General features: G+C 44.4%; 1 protein-coding gene across 2 annotated transcripts in view; it reads right to left on the reverse strand.

Annotated features, from left to right (window-relative positions):
- DNAJC7 (DnaJ heat shock protein family (Hsp40) member C7) overlaps positions 1-18,508 on the reverse strand; it is a 156,427-nt gene that overhangs the window by 79,760 nt on the left and 58,159 nt on the right. The window lies entirely within an intron of this gene.

Consider the following 18,508-nt stretch of genomic DNA (forward strand, 5'->3'; position numbering starts at 1 on the left):
TAAGTGAAAGCCTCTATAGGGAGGATACTGCTGAAATCCCCTTTGAGAAGCAGAGCAACAAGAAGCAAACAGGTGGAGCATTTCCCTCGGCATCAGCTGCTCAGTCACCCAGGGTGTTTTTAGAGTCAGTCCATATGGTCAGGAAGCAGCTGGAAGCAATGGCTGATCAGCTGATGTTATATCCTAGTGTAGGCATTGGTAGTTTTTTGGTTTTTGACTAGGAAATAGGTTTCACACATGCAAATTCCTGCTTTTAGCTTCCTAAAAGCAAAAGCATCGTTTACAAAGGAAATCTGGATGTGTGCACAGCATGGGCTCCTGTAATTTAATCTAGGACAGCTTCTCTATCTGCTTTTGTTTACGCGCTTTAGAAAGGGGAGTTAAAACACAAACAAGAGCAATATTCTAACCATTACCTCAGTTAAAGGTCAACTGAGCCCTTATAACTAATAAAGTCAAGCAAAATGAGAATCACAATTTTTTTGCTTAGAAGATCGATCACGATTCTCACGGTGTAACCTCATCTTTCACATTAAAATGTAAAAAATTGTGCTAACTTTACTGTTTCTTTTTTTTTATTTTTTTATTGAAGTGTATTTTTTCCCAAAAAATTGCATTTGAAAGACCGCTGGGCAAATGGTGTGATATAAAATATTGCAGCAATTGCCATTTTATTCCCTAGGGTCTCTGCTAAAAATATGTATGTATGTATGTATGTATGTATGTATGTATGTATGTATGTATGTATGTATGTATATATATATATGATCTAAGAAGAGTTAGCTACAATGTTTCAAGTTCTAAACCTGGCAGACTGCCCCGGATGTTTTCTTTTGAGGTGCGCTGAGTAGATAATCTCTCCACTTGTTTATAAGAATCGCCTACTCAGCAGGAGAGATCGTGGGGGGAAGGGGGAGGGGGTGAATCGAGATCGTGATTTTTTTAACCACTAATCACGCAGCTCTAATACACAGTAAAGAATACGAGGGGCTCTTGACCCATAATTAGCCTGTTGTAGAACAGAGGTAGGCAACCTTGGAGAAGTGGAGATCTATTCTAAACAGATTTGAGAAACAATTTGCTAGGCTTTACTCTGGCCCAGCTGGCTGGTGCAGTGAAAACGCCGGCCGATCCGAGCTCTGGCTTGGCCAGGCCAGCCAAACAGTTCTTGCAGAGAGGCTGAGCCATGTGCCGTTCCAGGGTTGTGGGACAATACCAAACATTGTCGAGATCTTGCCCCAGCCTGGACCGGCTTCAGCCCACTGTCTGCTGAAAAGGGTCACAAAAGTGCAGAACGGATTGCACTCCTGTTATCCACAGGGTAAGTACAACTAAACAAGCTTAAATGTTTAAATAAAAAAGGTTTTCCTGGGACCTCCCCATGTCAGCCTACTATGGGTCAGCTCCGCCCCCTCTGACCCCTCCAGGACCACCTTTTTCCTAGCCCATAAAGGGCGGCCGTCTGCCCACACCAGTGTTCTTTTTTTGTCCTCGCTCCGGACGCCTTTTAAAGTTTATTTTTCTTATTTTTTTTTTTTTTTCTTGTCCATCCACCATCCATCTTGTTCGGGTTTAGCCTCTCTCGGTTCAGAAGACCCCCCCCCCCCCCCATATAGGCTGTAAATCTCCTGAGGTGGTGGATTCCCATGGTGCTCGGATTGTATGGTACAGTATAAATGACTGATTACTGGCAAAGTTCACTGGCAGTATAAATGACTTCGTTAGGCAGGTGCTGGCACTCTCTCCTTCCATGTTTTTTTTTGTGTTCAGGCAGCGGTTTGGCTCACTGGGACTTGTAGTTCACCACCTCCACATGTATTCCTTTCAGGAAGCTCAGAGTACTGCAGGAGTATGACGTTAATAACTTGGAGGCGAGAGGGAGGCTTTAACTGGCTTGGGTCTCTCGGGCGGTGTAGTGGAGACATAATAGGCTCGTAAGAGGTCCACGAATGTAACCTATCACCAGATCTGGAATACTACAGAAAGGGGTTGGGACCTTGGATCTCCTTCAGTATCTAACATTTTGGAGATTCTGCAGATTGGTCTCTAAGGGTTAGCTTATAATTCTCTGAAGGGTCAAATCCCCACTTTGTTGGCTATGTCGTGTACAAGATATGCTCTACATCTGTTGGTGATCTGATTTTTAGGGGCAGCCATAGAACCTAAAGAACCATATTGTTTGGTGCTCCCAGAAAAGACAGTCCTTAGGCCGATACCAAGCTTATTACCTAAGGTTGCCATATAATTTCGTATGAACTGGGAGGTCATTCTGCGGATACAGCTGATGAGTGGAGTAGGTTAGACCTGGGCTCTGCGGTTTCAACCTACCTGAAATGGACTAAAAGCAGATCAACTCTAGTTTTTCCCAATGGGGCCTTAAAGGGTATGCAGGCAACATCCAGAGTTGTGTCTTCCCAATTTGTCAAAGACCATACATATTGCATACAAAACGCTGGGCCTTCCTCCTCCTCCAGAGATCAAAGCACATTCGATGAGGGGTATGGCAGCATCCTGGGCAGCATACACAAATGTCGCCCCTGAAGTAGTTTGCAGTGCAGCAAGCTGGAGCGCACCCAACACCTTTTATTAGGCTTTACAGGCTTAATTTGGCTTGTCCGCCTGAGGAAACATTTGACTATATGGTTATTATGGCGGCTGTCGCCCATTAAAAATTAGAGTAGCATTGCATTGAGGGTTTGGCTTATTTTTTGTCTTCCCTCCCTTTTTAATATTGCTTGGTATATCCCATAGTAGGCTGACAAGGGGAGGTCCAGGAATAAGGAAAATTGTTATCCATATGTAGGGGCCATAAGCCTTGGCAGGGCGGCCTTACCGTTTGGGCTTACCGATTACCTCCGCTTGGCTTGTTCTTCCACTTCTAGGGGTTCCCAGGGTTAGTACCCAACAACTTTGGACGCTGACACCATAAAAGTCCTTTAGAAAGGTTTTTATTTGCAGGGGTAACATCCAACAAACACAGTCTCATATGGGAACAGAGGGCAAGGGTGAAGAACCTCAGGCACCTTGACCTGCTAATCGCCAGAAAGTCTCTAATACCACCCCGAGAGTAGCCACTCGCAGCTGGGCGCTTCAAAGCTGAACAAATCTCTAGCCAGAAATTATGGAAATCAGTACTTTGATCCGGAACTTGTGAAATCTCTGATCTTGAATAATTAGTAACTGAAAGTGAACAGGAACCTTTTCCTCAGTACCTGGAACGTTCTCCGTCTCCTTGGCAGTACTAGAAAAGCGTGGATTCGTTAGTGTCCTTCACAACCCAGCAACCAGGCACTTCTTGGGATGCCAGCTTGTTGGCCCTCCTCCGAAGAGTCCTCCCCCAATCGCTTACACGCGTTGAGGTGCCCCCCAGTTACTGCGCCTCGGACCAGCTGGTTCCGAGACTCGGGAACAGACGGATCCTTACCCAGGAGGGTCTATTGGGGTTAATCAACCGGAGCATTTTGCGGAGCGATGCACACTCCCATGACCGGGACCCCTCATGGGGCTACCCTGGTCCAGAATCAAGAACAGGCAGCTATGGCCTTACGAATGAACCCTTCAACATTCAACATTTTAAGTACCCTTCCCCAGACTCCTCAGCGGGGCCAGGCGCACCCACAGGGAACGCTGATACCCAAAGCATCCAACCAGGCCTGGTTCTGAGCCTGTCATGTGCACTTAACTGTACACATGACCAGGCAGAACTCGAATACAGCCCAGCCAAACTGATGTCAAAGTTCAACCTACATAATTAACCCTCAGAACCTCTTTACTGTTCTGAGGCAAAAACTAAATTTGTACAGGACAGATACCTGTCCAAAGTGTCATCGCTACACATACTTACCGTAATTTTCCTTTCCTGGATCCTCCCCATGTCAGCCGGAGGATTCCCACCCAGTTTATCCGTCGCAAGGCGGGTAGTTTGAACACTGGTGTGGGCAGACAGCCGTCCTTTATGGGCTAGGAAAAAGGTGGCCCTGGAGGGGCCAGAGGGGGCGGAGCTGACCCATAGTAGGCTGACATGGGGAGCATCCAGGAAAGGAAAATTACAGTAAGTATGGATAACAATTTTCCTTATTATTGTGCAACTAATGCACTTCCCTTTGTTTTTTTGTATCTGAGTTCAGACAGTGAGCACTTATGTATATCACACATAGTAGATTCATAGATCCACAGTCCCTTTGAACTAGGTATGTTCTACCCCAGTTCCACCATTACGTGCCCCCTGTTCATGAGGCCCCCCCCATATGTAGGCTGGCACAAGAAAGCCATGGTAAAACAAAAACCTATTCGGCCATGCTGGTCCCCTGCCATTCCACCTTTTGCATTCACATACAAGCGCCTAGGATGCATGCAAGGGGAGGATCACAGAGTCCAGTGAGGCAGGACAGTTTAAAAAAAAAAAAAAAAAAAAGTGTACTAACCTTTGCGGAATCAGTCCCTACAAAGTAAGCCAAGCTTGTCAGCGTTAGCCACTAAGTGACCTCTTTATATTATATGTGGATTTTACTTTAGTTTTTAGCTTCAAGACGAGCATGTAGTGTGTGCGCACATTACCCTTTTCAACCTGCATTGTTCTAAAATCCATTGACACACTTTTCTTACATGCTCTACTCCACCCCCCCCCCCCTGTTCCAGACTTGCCTAAGTTTAGTTAGTGTGTTAACAGTATGTGCAAGGGAGGAATGCAAGGGGTATGATGGTGTACAGTATGTACAACAGGGTCAAAACATGTAGCACATGTAGGTCAAAACAAAGCCACAAATAAATATGCTCATAGCCATACAGGTAATTGCTTTAAGGGAAAGTGTGCCCCATAAAGCATTTAGCACCCATTCAAGTGACAGCATCTTGAATAGGTGTTAAATGCTGTCACTTATTGTTCATTGTCCAGGGCTGCTGAAATTGAAGCCAGTTATTCTATAACAGTAGAAGAGGAGGAGGGGAGCATGCAAGTAGTATTTGCAGGGTGTGAAGGTGGGGAGAATATTAATGGAATGCAGAGTGGGTCAATGGTTCTTGGAACATAGGAAGTTGAAAAGAAGAATACACACACACACACACACACACACACACACACACACACACACACACACACACCAAAAACTCGTATTTAAGCAGAAAACTAAGGGGGAAAATGCACACGCACTTTAGACAGGTCACTTGAGGATTAATGTTCACAAGCAGGGAGGAGCCCGATGTTCGCTGAAAAGCAAACTTTATGCGGTGTTCGCGGCAAATTCGAAAAGCCACAGAATCCCGTTAAAGTCTATGGGATATTAACATGAAAAACCAAAAGTGCTCATTCTAAAGGCTTATATGCAATTTATTGCCGTAAAAAGTATTTGGGGACCTGGGTCCTGCTCAGGGGACATGTATCAATGCTAAAAAAAAGTTTTAAAAAATTGCCCTTTTTTAAAAATGCTTAACAATGAAACAATAAAAATTTTATATTCTTTTAAATATCGTGCCTGGGGGGGGCGGGGGGTGTCTATACTATGGCTGTAAAGTGGCGCATGTTTCCCGTGTTTAGAACAGTATCGCAGCAAAATGACATTTCTAATGGAAAAAAAAGTCATTCAAAACTGATCGCGGCTGTAAAGAATTGTCCGGTCTCAGCAATATAGATAAAACTCATTGAAAAAAATGGCATGGATTCCCCACCCTCTGCCCCCAGTCCATTACCAGGCCCTTTGTGTCTGGTATGAATATTAAGGGGAACCCCGAACCAAGAACAAAATTTGTGTGGGGGTCCCCCCAAAATGGTATGGATATTAAGGGGAACCATGTGTCAAATTTTTGTAATGAACGAAAACAAATAAAAAACAAAAAAACAAAAAAAAAAAACGTGTACCCAGCTTATGAGTGAATCATAAGAAATCCTCAGTTGGACTGCTTTGGATGTCTCAATGTGACCCTAAAGTGATTGTAAACGATCACCCTGAAAATCAACCCATTCAGTTTAAAATAGAAATGAAAGGCAAAACATTTTTGTATATATATATATTATATATATATATATATATAGTTTTGAAACAAACAAAAAAAATTTTTTTTTTCAAACTATTCGGTCTTTTTTTATTTGTTTAGAAAAAAATAAAAACCGTAGAGGTGATCAAATACCACCAAAATAAAGCTCTATTTGTGGGGGAAAAATGATAAAAATTTAATTTGGGTACAGTGTAGCATGACCGCACAATTGTTATTCAAAGTGCGACAGCGCTGAAAGCTCAATAAACACCTTAAGGACCAGAGGTCTTTTTCCAATTTCGCACTGCGCTGCTTTAACTGGTAATTGCGCGGTCATGCAATATTACACCCAAACGAAATTTGCGTCCTTTTCTTCCCACAAATAGAGTACATTTTCTGGAATTTACACAGCTTTTAATTTATGACTGCCCATCTCATTTCTTGAGGTGCTAAAATGGCAGGGCAGTTCAAACCCCCCCCCAAATGACCCCATTTTGGAAAGTAGACACCCCAAGGAAATTGCTGATGGGTATGTTGAGCCCATTGAATATTTATTTTTTTTGTCCTAAGGGATTGAATAATGAAAAAAAAAAAATTTTTTTACAAAAAGTTGTCACTAAATGATATATTGCTCACACATGCCATGGTTATATGTGGAATTGCACCCCAAAATATATTCCGCTACTTCTTCCGAGTATGGGGATACCACATGTGTGGGACTTTTTGGGAGTCTAGTCGCGCACGGCACCCCGAAAACCAATCACCACCTTCAGGATTTCTAAGGGTGCAAATTTTTGATTTAACGCCTCACTACCCATCACAGTTTCGAAGGCCATAAAATGCCAAAATAGCACAAAACCCCCCAAAATGACCCCATTTTGGAAAGAAGACACCCCAAGCTATTTACTGAGAGGCATGTTGAGTCCATGGAATATTTTATATTTTGCCACACGTTGCGGGAATATTACAAACTTTTTTTTTTTTGCACAAAGTTGTCACTAAATGATATATTGCTCACACATGCTATGGGCATATGTGAAATGACACCCCAAAATACATTTTGCTGCTTCTCCTGAGTACGGGGATACCACATGTGTGGGACTTTTTGGGAGCCTAGCCGCGTACGGGACCCCGAAATCCAAGCACCGCCTTCAGGATTTCTAAGGGCATACATTTTTTACACAGTTTTGAAGGCCATAAAATGCCAAGATGGCACAAAACCCCCCCAAATGACCCCATTTTGGAAAGTAGACACCCCAAGCTATTTGCTGAGGGCCATGTTGAGACCATTGAATATTTTTTTTTTGTCCCAAGGGATTGAATAATGACAAAAAATAAAAAAATAATTTTTTTTTACAAAAAGTTGTCACTAAATGATATATTGCTCACACATGCCATGGTTATATGTGGAATTGCACCCCAAAATATATTCCGCTACTTCTCCCGAGTATGGGGATACCACATGTGTGGGACTTTTTGGGAGTCTAGTCGCGCACGGCACCCCGAAAACCAATCACCACCTTCAGGATTTCTAAGGGTGCAAATTTTTGATTTAACTCCTCACTACCTATCACAGTCTCGAAGGCCATAAAATGCCAAAATAGCACAAAACCCCCCAAAATGACCCCATTTTGGAAAGTAGACACCCCAAGCTATTTACTGAGAGGCATGTTGAGTCCATGGAATATTTTATATTTTGCCAAAAGTTGCGGGAATATTACAAACTTTTTTTTTTTTTTTGCACAAAGTTGTCACTAAATGATATATTGCTCACACATGCTATGGGCATAAGTCAAATTACACCCCAAAATAAATTCTGCTGCTTCTCCTGAGTACGGGGATACCACATGTGGGGGACTTTTTGGGAGCCTAGCCACGTACGGGACCCCGAAAACCAAGCACTGCCTTCCGGATTTAAATATAAAATGCTACCAAAAAAACTGTTAGCGATCGCAGGGATCAGAGGCCTGACTCTGCAATCGCTGCAGTTATGTGTTTAGTGTTTTGTAAGTGACAGTGATCGATCGATACTGCACTTGGGTGGGCTGGGCAGAGGGGCAAAAAGCAGGTGCTAGCAGGTATCTGGGCTGATCCCGCTAACAATGCGTTTTTTTGGAACCCTGAACTGCTGGGGACGCTAGTATAGATCTGATCAGATCAGATATTGATCTGTTCAGATTCTATACCACTACGGGAGGTGTATGCTTTGCGCGTGGGTGTTAGCGGTACTGGCACTAACCTAGCGCTGCCTGGGGCGACGCAGACCCTGACCCTAAAACCTAATTGATATCACCCGCCGGGTGATCAGGGGGGTTAAACCTTTATTGGGTAATAAATGGTGGGTGCCCTGATGCTATAAAAGGCAAACTAACCAGAGTCACCCGTAACACTTATACGGTGATCAGTGGTGAAAGGGTTAACTAGGGGCAATCAGGGGGTTCAAATTTTTATTAGGTAGTATATGGGGGTCCCTGGCGCTATATAAAAACCTGACGGGGAACCTAAATAACTAACTGGCTAACCAGCGTCACCAGTGACACTTATACTGTGATCGCTGGTGAAAGGGTTAACTAGGGGCAATCAGGGGGTTAAAACCATTATTGGGTAGTATATCGGGGTACCTAGCGATATAAAAACCTGGCGGTGAACCTAAAAAAATAACTAGCTACCTAGCGACAGTAGCGACACTAATGCAGCGATCAGAAAAATGATCGCTTAGTGACAGTGGCAAAAGGGGGTGAAAAGGTTAACTAGGGGCAATCAGGGGGTTAAAACCATTATTGGGTAGTATATCGGGGTACCTAGCGATATAAAAACCTGGCGGTGAACCTAAAAAAATAACTAGCTACCTAGCGACAGTAGCGACACTAATGCAGCGATCAGAAAAATGATCGCTTAGTGACAGTGGCAAAAGGGGGTGAAAAGGTTAACTAGGGGCAATCAGGGGGTTAAAACCATTATTGGGTAGTATATCGGGGTACCTAGCGCTATAAAAACCTGGCGGTGAACCTAAAAAAATAACTAGCTACCTAGCGACAGTAGCGACACTGATGCAGCGATCAGAAAAATTATCGCTTAGTGACAGTGGCAAAAGGGGGTGAAAGGGTTAACTAGGGGCAATCAGGATGTTAAAACCATTATTGGGTAGTATATCGGGGTACCTAGCGATATAAAAACCTGGCGGTGAACCTAAAAAAATAACTAGCTTAAGCTGGCCATACAGGAACAAATTATTTCTTCAAACATTTTCGTTTAAGAGGGTTCTTTCAAATTTCTAATTGTTAGTGGGATCAAATCGACGTTTGTTTTTGACCACAGTGACAGAAAAATTTGAAGGAGCAGAATAGAAAACTTTTCCCAATCTAACACGTTTTTTTAACAGTGTATGTGGTTTTCGTTCAGAAATTACATTGATTTTAAAACTGAATGTTAAAAGCTAAAACTTTCTAACGACATTCGTCCATTCATTGAATGTACAAAGAATTTTCGTGCAAATATTCTTATCCAAAAATCGATGGCCAGCACAAGACAATTAGTAGCAGCAGCATGATTTTTTTTTATCACCTGTCAATCATGATGGGGTTAAAAAAATCAAAATAAATGTTAGCCTTTTATAGTAAAAGAAAAATAGATAATCACTACTATAAGGTGGTGTTCATCTATACTGTAAAACTGTGAAAATATATACACATACCTCACATTTTTGTACACACAGCCATTAATGTGTAAACCACTGGCAACAAAAGTGAGTACACCCCTAAATGAAAATGTCCAAAATGGGCTCAAAGCGTCAATATTTTGTGTGGCCACCATTATTTTCCAGCACTGCCTTAACCCTCTTGGGCATGGAATTTAGGGTTGCACCAATCCAACTTTTTCTTAAGACCAAGTACTGATACTTTTTTCAAGTACTCGCCGATACCAATTACTGATCCTTTTTTTTAATGTTGTGTGACAGTGGCACTTATATGCAGCACTGAGTAGTTTAATTAAATTTTTTTTTTTTTTACAATTTATATTTTTTTCACAATGCTTTTTTGGGGAGGGAGGGCGGAGTTTACGGTGTCCGTGTTTTTTTTTTCCATTTTATTATTTTTACAATTTAACCTTAAAAAATTCTAATAAATAAAAATTAAAATTTATTTTTTATCAGCCCTGTTGGGGGGGCCCATGACATCTCCCCTTTGAGACAGGGAAAGGGACTGAGGACACAGAATCCCCACAGCCCCTTTCTCTCTGTATATTAATATTACATTTTGTTTTTGGGGAAGGGGGGGGAGTGGACAGTCAGTGTTTAATTTTTACAATTTTATTCTAGAATATTTATTACAATGTGTCCAGTTGTTTTCAATCTTAGGTGGGTAGGTGGACTTTGTTGCGATGTCAGAGGTCTAAACAGACCCCTGACATCTCCCCTTTGAGACATGGAAAGAGACTGAGGATAGAGATTCCCCAGTCCCTTTTTCAACAGCCTCAGCTGCACTCAAGATGAATGGACAGGAGACAGCGGCTTCTGTTCATTCATAAACTGAAGCATTGTAAACACATGCTCAGTTATGAATAGACAGAGTCAGTGAGCAAAGTGTAATTTATTCAATGTTGTCACATGAAAGATATAAAAAAATAAATGTAAAAAATGTGATGTAATGTGTGACACGCTGTATGTGTATATCTCTCCAGCAATCCCTTGGATTTTTCTCACACACACATATATACATATACATACATACATACATACATACATATATATATATATATATATATATATATATATATATATATATATATATATATATATATACACATACACACACACACATACACACACACACACGCGAGAGCTAGATGGATATATCTTTCTATATATCCAAAAGTAGGATATATAGGGTATTTTAACTGGTAGTCAGACATGAAGCTATATGAAGGGGAATAGAAATCCTTTACATTAAAGGGTTTGTAACCCTAACAAATAAATGTATCCTGTTTGCTTATAGCAGGTTAACCACTTCAATACCGGGCCATAGTCAAATGACGGCCACAGATGGGATCTCCCATCCTGGGTGGACTTCATATGATGGCCTCGGTATTTCACCGCTCCTGTGGGCCCCCGGGGGCCCGCAGCGCGGCGATCGTGGATGAGGCGTGTCTCTCGGACACAGCCCATCCCCGATCTGTGGGATTTTCCAATCACAGCCGGTCACATGTACTGTGCATTCCCCGTGCTCGTGCACGCGCCTAGGGCGTTTGCAGAGCGGCGATCAGGGGGTGCAGCTTGTCACCCTGACACAGCCCAACCCCGACCGCAGTAAAGAGCCAATGAAATTGGCTCTTTACCACGTGACCGGCTGTGTCCAATCACAGCCGGTCACAGAATGTAAACAAACTACGGTAACGAGATGTTACCGGGTTCTCCTCCTCACACACTGATAGTGTGTGTAACCTCTTGTTACCGCCTAGTGTACACACCAACACACACCTGTCATAGTTCATCGGAGTACCTGTCACAGTTCATCTGAGTAACGGAGTACCTGTCTCCAGCCCGTCGGAGTAACGGAGTACCTGTCTCCAGCCCGTCGGAGTAACGGAGTACCTGTCTCCAGCCCGTCGGAGTAACGGAGTACCTGTCTCCAGCCCGTCGGAGTAACGGAGTACCTGTCTCCAGCCCGTCGGAGTAACGGAGTACCTGTCTCCAGCCCGTCGGAGTAACGGAGTACCTGTCTCCAGCCCGTCGGAGTAACGGAGTACCTGTCTCCAGCCCGTCGGAGTAACGGAGTACCTGTCTCCAGCCCGTCGGAGTAACGGAGTACCTGTCTCCAGCCCGTCGGAGTAACGGAGTACCTGTCTCCAGCCCGTCGGAGTAACGGAGTACCTGTCTCCAGCCCGTCGGAGTAACGGAGTACCTGTCTCCAGCCCGTCGGAGTAACGGAGTACCTGTCTCCAGCCCGTCGGAGTAACGGAGTACCTGTCTCCAGCCCGTCGGAGTAACGGAGTACCTGTCTCCAGCCCGTCGGAGTAACGGAGTACCTGTCTCCAGCCCGTCGGAGTAACGGAGTACCTGTCTCCAGCCCGTCGGAGTAACGGAGTACCTGTCTCCAGCCCGTCGGAGTAACGGAGTACCTGTCTCCAGCCCGTCTGAGTAACGGAGTACCTGTCTCCAGCCCGTCTGAGTAACGGAGTACCTGTCTCCAGCCCGTCTGAGTAACGGAGTACCTGTCTCCAGCCCGTCTGAGTAACGGAGTACCTGTCTCCAGCCCGTCTGAGTAACGGAGTACCTGTCTCCAGCCCGTCTGAGTAACGGAGTACCTGTCTCCAGCCCGTCGGAGTAACGGAGTACCTGTCTCCAGCCCGTCGGAGTAACGGAGTACCTGTCTCCAGCCCGTCGGAGTAACGGAGTACCTGTCTCCAGCCCGTCGGAGTAACGGAGTACCTGTCTCCAGCCCGTCGGAGTAACGGAGTACCTGTCTCCAGCCCGTCGGAGTAACGGAGTACCTGTCTCCAGCCCGTCGGAGTAACGGAGTACCTGTCTCCAGCCCGTCGGAGTAACGGAGTACCTGTCTCCAGCCCGTCGGAGTAACGGAGTACCTGTCTCCAGCCCGTCGGAGTAACGGAGTACCTGTCTCCAGCCCGTTGAGGTGTTTGCTTTCCAAAATGGGGTCATTTTATGGGTAATTCTATTGTCCTGGTGCTCCAGGACCTTCAAAAGTGTGATAGGTAGGAACGAAATTAGATGTGCAATATATGCTCCTAGAACTCCTGAAGGAACTACTTCCATGTTGGACCTCTGTATATGGCCAGGCTGTGTAAAAGCCTCACACATGAACTTTAGTTCGAAATATCTTATAAACTGACCACTTTGTGTAAAAAAAAATATAAGTTTTCATTTTCTTTCCACGTTTTCCAAAGACTTGTGGAAAAAAATTAACTGTTCAAAAGACACATTATGCCTCATAGACTATACGTTGGGGTGTTTGTTTTCCAAAATGGGGTCATTTTGTGGGTAATTCTACTGCCCCGACGGTGCTCCCTGCATGTTGGACCTCTCGGTGTGGCCAGCCTGTGTAAAAGTCCCACACATGTGGTATCGCCATACTCGGGAAGAGTTGCAGAGTGTATTTTGGGGTGTAATTGGAAGTATGCATATGCTGTGTATGAGAAATTATGACAATTTTGTAAAAAAAAAAAAAAGATTCTTCTTTTTCCCAAGAATTGTGGGAAAAAATTACAACTTCAAAAAGCTCACCATGCCTCTTACTAAATACCTTGGACTGTCTACTTTTCAAAAAGGGGTCATTTGGGGGGTATTTGTACTTTCCTGACATTTCAGAGCCTCAAGAAATGAGATAGGCCGTCAGTGCATCAGGTGTGATCAGATGTGATCAGATGTGATCAATTTTCAATGATTTGCACCATAGCTTGTAGACGCTATAACTTTCAAAGACTAAATAATATCCACTAATTTGGGTTATTTTACCAAAGAGATGTAGCAGTATAAATTTTGGCCCAAATTTATGAACAAAATTTATTTTCAAAATTTTATCATATAAACTAAAAAAAAAAAAATAAAAAAAAAAGTGTTTTTTTTTCAAAATTTTCGCTATTTTTTCACTTATGTCGCAAAAAATAAAAAAGACAGTGGTGATTAAATACCATCAAAAGAAAGCTCTATTTGTATTAAAAAAAAATGATAATTTTGTTTGGGTACAGTGTTTCATGACTGAGTAATTGGCATTCAAAGTGTGAGTGGAAGGGTGTATAAAGGCCCTGTATTGAAGTGGTTAAACAGCACAGCACTTGTGCTGTCTAACCTGCACCTCTCTAAACTAAATCTGGCTGATCCTGCCTCGTTAAATTACATAGTTACTAAGGTTGAATAAAGACACCAGTCCATCCAGTTCAACCTGAGAGTGTGGGTGCGTCTCTACAATTACCCTATTTTTTATTTAAGGTACCCATATAGCGTTATCAATTTACGCAGCACACCATACATACATCACACACTCACATCGGTCCCTACTCACAAGGAGCCCACAATCCAAGGTCCCCAACTAACATTCATATACTAGGGCCAATTTTGGACAGAAGCCAATTAACCTACAGGCATGTCTTTGGAGTGTGGGAGGAAACCGGAGTACCCGGAGGAAACCCACGCAGGTACAGGGAGAACATACAAACTCCAGGCAGGTAGTGTCGTGGTTGGGATTCGAACCAGCGACCCTTTTACTGCTAGGCGAGAGTGTTACACCACTGTGTTGCCAAACACCATTGTAATGGTTCTGCCCTCTGCTTTATATACTGACCAATCGTCAGCAATGGACACCAGACACCGTGGTCGGTTTACGTGTCGCTGTAATCTGCAGCTCTCCTCTCTGCTCTCCTCAGTACCCCCCCGGCCACTATTAGTAGTACACTCAACTTTAATAAAATGTCACCGTCTGCCCCTTTCCTTTATCCAGCGATAATGCACAGTGCAAGTTTTATTGAAAACGAAGCCTCTAAATACATTTTTTCTGATGTCAGGCTGGTCACATGACTCCCAGCCGCTCTGCTACTCTGATCCAGGGCTACAGCAGGAGGGACTGAGCAGCCAGCGTGGCTGTCACGTGACCTCCTGCCTGACATCAGAGGCAGAGCTCTGCCCCTCCTACTGTAGTCTGGGGACTGGAGTAGCAGAAGTCACGTGACCAGCCTAAAGATCTTTAGAAAAAAATATAAAAAATATATATACGTGTGTGTGTGTTGCTTTAACTGGACAATTGCATCGTGCGATGTGGCTCCCAAACAAAATTAACATCCTTTTTTCCCCAACAAATAGAGCTCTCTTTTGGTGGTATTTGATTACCCCTGCGGTTTTTATTTTTTTGCGCTATAAACAAAAAAAGAGCGACAATTTTTTTTTGGGGGGGGGGGGGGGGCGCTTTTTTTTACATTCTGCTATAATAAATATCCCCCAAAAATATAATTTAAAAAAATGTTTTTTCCCCTCAATTTAGGCCGATATGTATTCTACATATTTTTGGGTGGGGATAAAAATTTTTTTTTAAAAATATCAATAAGCGCCTGGTTTGCGCAAAAGTTATAGCGTTTACAAAATAGGGGATAGTTTTATGGCATTTTCATTCATTTTATTATTTTTTTGTTACTACTAATGGCAGCGATCAGTGCTTTCTATCGTGACTGCGACATTATGGCAAACACAACGGACATTTTTGGGACCAGTTATTTATACAGCAGTCAGTACTATACAAATGCACAGATTCCTGTGTAAATGACACTGGCAGTGAAGAGATTAACCACTAGGGGGCGGTGTATGAGTTAAGTGTGCCCTGGAGAGTGTTTCCAACAGTTTGAGGGGGGAGGGGGTGTGGCTGTGTGTGACACATCACTGATCTCTGCTCCCGATCACAAGGAGCAGAGATTAGTGACACTGTCACTAGGCAGATGCTTTTTAACATTAGCATTTCCCTGTTCCTAATCCCTGTGAGGTGATCATGGGTATCCCCGTGGCGATCGAGCCCACGGGACATGCGACCCGACTCACAGAGATGGCCGCCTCTTAAAGGGCAACGTACAGGTACGTTAGTTTGTTAGTACAAGACATTCTGCCGACGTATATCGGCGTGAGGCGGTCAGCAAGCGGACTTTCTTTTTCATATATCATGGGACACAGAGTCAGGCTAATATTCATTACCTGTGTTATACTTAATCATTAGGTGAATGGACATTGGTAGACCAAAGGTCTAAAGACAGGAAGTGATCCCCTATATAACCCCTCCCATACAGGAATAATTATTTTTTTTTTAACCAGTGTCTGCAAGGTGGACGGCATGGTTTGTTTGCGCTCTCTGAGCTCCAGGTCTCTAGTCCCACAAACGGTTCCAAAAATAAATCGAGGGATTGACCGATAGGATCCACTTGACACAGGCTTTTATGCTTAGATAAATGGTACCCAAGCCTTGCAAAGAAGACTCAAGATCCTGCAAGGTTTTGCCTGCAACGTGGCCTCTGGGCACTGAACCCTGCTGAGTGGAAATCCTGGACACTACAGCGCTAAGGCATTTCCTGCAGGGTGCTGTACAGGTCCAATGGAGTGGACCCCAAGCATGAAAGGGTACCCAGTCCTTGAAGGTCCAAGTGACAGAAGCCTGCCGTGAAGGGTGAAGATTGGGCCCTTAGTTCCTAAGTGGCCCTGTGCCTGGATGGCTAAGTGAAACCCCTTTATTATTGTGGGGTGCCCCAGTGATTGTAACATTCAGTCAAGCTAGCTAAAGGCTGGGGGAGTTATGGGCGTTTGCAAAGTGTACTTTTTTGCTTGTGTCTGGCTGGTTTTTACCTGTATGATGGCGCACTACCGTGTGCCATTTCGCTTTGGTTCGCCATGTCGCATGTGCGTTCGCGAGAGCCGTTGGGCTCAGCGGTTTGTTTGGCGGACATAGCGCATGCAGATTCGCCGTACATGCGCTGTACAAAGATTTGTGTCGTACGCGAATACAGTCACTCCCACTCGCTGGGACCGCCCACATGCGTGCGCACAGAACGTTCCGCCGCACACCCAGCTTATTTAAGCTGTGTATGCCAAGCATGTGGGTCTTCTAGAAGGCAGCTGTGGGACACAGAGCAGGCTCTGCACAGACACTTGCAACAGTTCATACCTCCTCACCTGGGTCACGTGAGTCAACAAGTGTTGCTTGGCAGGCTAAAGGTGCTTAGCACGATTGTAGCAAAGGGGCTTGGTGAACCCTATTAAAGGGTCTCCCTTTTGAGGTGTATCAACTACACTCAAGTACTTTTTATTTGCGACATTGAATGTCTTCCAAAAAGAGGCGTGGGGCTAACACCACAGGAAAGGGCACACCTACGTCATCAGTAGTTCCCGATGAACCTAGTCGTATCCCTAGTGTTGTATCCCCCTAAAAGAACAGAGGCTCCTAGGCAATCTGAGCTGCTGTGCCTATCTGGTATTATGCCTACAGTCAACACTGCTGCTTCACCCTTTATCACCAAGGATGAACTGTCCTCAGCCCTAGCTAGGTTAGAGCACAGGATTTCCAGCATAATTGCCTTTATCCCGCAGGGTGGAAGGAAGCGCGACAGATTCCCCTCCCCAGAGTCTCCTCGTCTGGAGCAGGAATGGCTTGAGGATGGGGAAGAGCTGAAAGCTCAGGATTCGATGGAGTGCCCCACAGATGAATCTGCTTCCGAGCAATCTGGACAAGAAGATATCCAGTTGGTGCCTGCCTCTCAGCAGAGGTGTTTGATCCTGGCTCTGACCGAAATTGTTTGTTCTGACTTTAACTTGTCTCTTGCAGAGGTGACTGAGCCCCCCTGGTCCTTTTTGGGATCTCCAAGACCTTTTCACGTGGCAGACCTGCAAGCTACACCCCCCTGTTGGAACAGGCGGTGTATGCTGATTGAGAACATCCTGACAGGACTTTTTTGCCTCCTAAAAGGTTTTCCCTTTTATATCCCATGGATGAAAAGTTTGTTACAAAATGACGCATGCCAGGCATAGATGCAGCCGTCTCTTCCTTAAACAAGAACTTAACTTGTCTGGTAGATAACGCACAGGGCTTGAAAGACCCCGTTGACAAGAAATTGGAGTTATTATTAAAGGCTTCCTTTTCTTTGGCCAGTTCAGCTATTCAGCCAGCTGTTGCAGCAATTGGCATTTGTCAGTCCGTAAAATATCAATTCAAACGGCCAGATAGGCCTAACCAGGAGGATGATGTGCCTGAAAGTAAGACAGATATTCAGAGCGCTGTGTTTTGCTGTTGATGCTTTAAAGGATTCAATACAGCAGGTTTCTCATCTGGCTCTCTTGTCTGTACATATGCGCAGACTTTTATGGCTTAAGAACTGGTAAACCAAGCTTCCTTTTAAAAAGTTATTGGCAGGTTTCCCGTTTCATGGGGAACGTTTACTCGGTGATCATTTGGACAAATATATCCAAAAGATTTCCTGTGAAGAAAAGCACCAAACATCCCTCATTTAAAACCTCAGGGACTGCTTCCTCAAATGTCTCAGTGTCAGGGCGGTTCTGCCGCCAACAGCGCACTAGGGCCAGGGCCAGAAAAGGCCCTAGGTCCAAAACTCTTCTAAACCCAGCACCAAGCCCTTTTTAAGGGGACGCCCCCACTCCATCAGGTGGGGGAAAGGCTGCTGCACTTTGCGGACATTTGGAAAACAATTCGGGACGAGTGGGTCACCTCAATTATATCTCGCGGTTACAAGCTGGGAGTTACCGGAGGTGCCCCCGAGGTTTCTAAGATCCAGCGTTCCCTCATATCCTCCAAAAATGAACTTATTGCTTTGGGCACCACGTCATCAAGTGCATCAAGGTGTGATTGTAGAGGTTCCGGTATCTGAAAGGGGCACGCGGTTTTACTCAAACCTGTTTACGGTTCAGAAACCAAACGGAGATACAAGGCCCATTTTGGACCTAAGGTCCCTGAACAAGTATCTATCGATACAATCCTTTTGGGTGGAGTCTGTCCGCTTGGTAATAAACTCACTCCAGAGGGGACACTTTTTAGCCTCCATC

The sequence above is a fragment of the Lithobates pipiens genome, unplaced genomic scaffold (genome assembly GCF_037356315.1).
Source record: "Lithobates pipiens isolate NorthernLeopardFrog02 unplaced genomic scaffold, aLitPip1_a1.2 Scaffold_28, whole genome shotgun sequence".
Taxonomy (NCBI): domain Eukaryota; kingdom Metazoa; phylum Chordata; class Amphibia; order Anura; family Ranidae; genus Lithobates; species Lithobates pipiens.